The 2,288-nt window shown below is 45.2% G+C and overlaps 1 non-coding gene across 1 annotated transcript; it reads right to left on the bottom strand.

Annotated features, from left to right (window-relative positions):
* Positions 1-279: 279 nt before the first annotated feature.
* LOC120364072 (U6 spliceosomal RNA) lies at positions 280-386 on the bottom strand. The gene has a single exon (XR_005579425.1). It is a non-coding gene; the product is annotated as a U6 spliceosomal RNA (small nuclear RNA).
* Between the last annotated feature and the right edge of the window lie 1,902 nt (positions 387-2,288).

Here is a 2,288-nt window from a genome sequence, read left to right as displayed (position 1 = left end):
TGGAGAAGGAGAAGGAAGGACAGGAGCAGCAGACATTGCCAGTGTTGCGCTCTGCAGCAGGAGGCCATGCTTGCAGTGCAGACTTGGGATCCGGATGCACCTTTGCTGGGTGTGTTGCTGGGAGGGGCTGTGTGGTAAAGCCCTCCGAGCCCCCTACCCTTTTACAGAACAAATATTCAGCAATTCTTTTTTTTTTTGCCAACTCGAATGAGATTTTTTTTATGTTAATTTTTTTTAATTTATATATCTATATATCTATATATATATAGATATATAGATATATATATGGAACGCTTCATGAATTTGCGTGTCATCCTTGCGCAGGGGCCATGCTAATCTTCTCTGTATTGTTCCAATTTTAGTATATGTGCTGCCGAAGCGAGCACGAGATTTTTATATACATTTTGTTTTTTTAGAGATGGAATCTTACTATGTTGCCCAGGCTAGTCTCAAACTCCTGGGTTCAAGCGATCCTCTGCCTCAGCCTCGTGAGTAGCTGGGATTACAAGATTACAGGTACACACCACAGGGGCCTGGCTTTCAGCAATTCTGATTGGCTGGATTCAGGGTTACCCGGTGGGACCGGGCCCAGGCCTGGAATCATGGCTTCTGCACAACAGGCCTGGAAGGGATCCGACTGTTCAATAACCAAACTTCCCTCTTTCCCAGGAGCCCACCCCTTTTACAGTGATCTGCATATCTTTAGCTAATAATTAACTTGTCAAAAGCCCCATCAATACCTCATCAAGGGAGTGATTAGAGGGAGCAGGAGGGGATGGGGGAAAGGGTCCCAGCCCAGCACCCCAGCCAGCCACAGCCCCACGCTCAGCTGGCCCATAATAAATAGGATGAAAGGCATTCCTGATAAATGCCCGTGTCAGGGAGAGATTTTACCTTCACTCAGAAACAATGTAATATCTCGGCTATTACCCAAAATAATTTATCAATGTGTAATAGCTTTGTGCAGGCCTCAGATAGGAGGGGAGCCACGCTATCAGAGATGGATGTAGCCTACCTTCGGCTTTTAATTTTTAATGTTCGCAGCCAGCTTTGCATTAAAGGCCAGGTGTCATATAAAGACTTAATGTAAGAGGGGAGTTCATGAATTCTAATCAAGGGAGGAGTGCTCCCTGGCTGGCTGCTGTCACCTCCCGCTGGCTTATTGAGCTTTTGTTTTCTCCCCTTCTGGTTCTTCTTGCTCTTCGTTCTTCTCTCTACCTCCTCTACCTCACTCCTCCCCTCGCTGACCAGCCCTTCCTGCCCCATCCCACCTTGGGTTTTCCTATTCCCAAGACACATTTATTTTTTCCCACTTTAAGAGGGAGGGTCTCTGGCTGGGCCAGGGCAGCGAATGCAAAGATTCCAGAACAGCTGGATGAGACGCCCAATATGGGAAGACGTTTTTTTCCTTCATTCATTTGTTCATTCCATTTTTACTTATTCATTCATTTCTTTTTTTATTCATTCATCCAGAAAATATTTTTGAATATTCACGAGGAGCCCAACTCTATGCTAAACAATGGAAGAGGTGGGCAAGATGGTTTCTGTCTCTAGAGGAGTTACTGTTCTTGCTGAGAAAATACTCATTCAGGCCAGGCACAGTGACTCATGCCTGTAATCCCAGCACTTTGAGAGGCTGACGGGGGTAGATCACTTGAGGTCAGGAGTTTGAGACCAGCCTGGTCAACATGGTGAAACCCGGTCTCTACTAAAAATACAAAAATCAGGCATTGTGGCATGCACCTATAATCCTAACTACTTGGGAGTCTTCAGCAGAAGAATCGCTTGAATTCGGAGGCAGAGGTTGTAGTAAGCCGAGATCGTGCTACTGCACGCCCGCCCAGGCAACAAAGCGAGTCTCTGTCTCAAAAAAGCAAAAAACAAATAAAAAAAGACTCTTCATGCAAACATGCACATGTAAATATGACTGGAGATAGTTACATGAGATTTAAAAGATACCCTCAAATGTCATCTTCTGAATCAGGCTTTCCCTAATTTGTGTAGCTAAGCATGTGCGCACACGTGCACACACACACACACACGCACACACACACACACCTAGCCATCATCCCCTGTCCCACCTGGGCTTTCTTTTACTCCAGTGTCCTTATCACCTTCTACTATACTATAGAACCGCCCGTACTAAAACACAAACAGGCACATTACAATTTTAAAGAGTTTATTGGAGCAAACAACGATTTATGAGTTGGGCAGTGTTAAGACCCCAGGTGGTTCAGGGCTCCACTGAAGGCGTGCAAGGTATTTTTACTTTTATAAGGTATTTGCAG

The sequence above is a fragment of the Saimiri boliviensis genome, chromosome 2 (assembly GCF_048565385.1).
Source record: "Saimiri boliviensis isolate mSaiBol1 chromosome 2, mSaiBol1.pri, whole genome shotgun sequence".
Lineage (NCBI taxonomy): Eukaryota > Metazoa > Chordata > Mammalia > Primates > Cebidae > Saimiri > Saimiri boliviensis.
The sequence above is the reverse complement of the archived record's forward strand: the minus strand, read 5'-3'. Positions and strand labels throughout refer to the sequence as shown.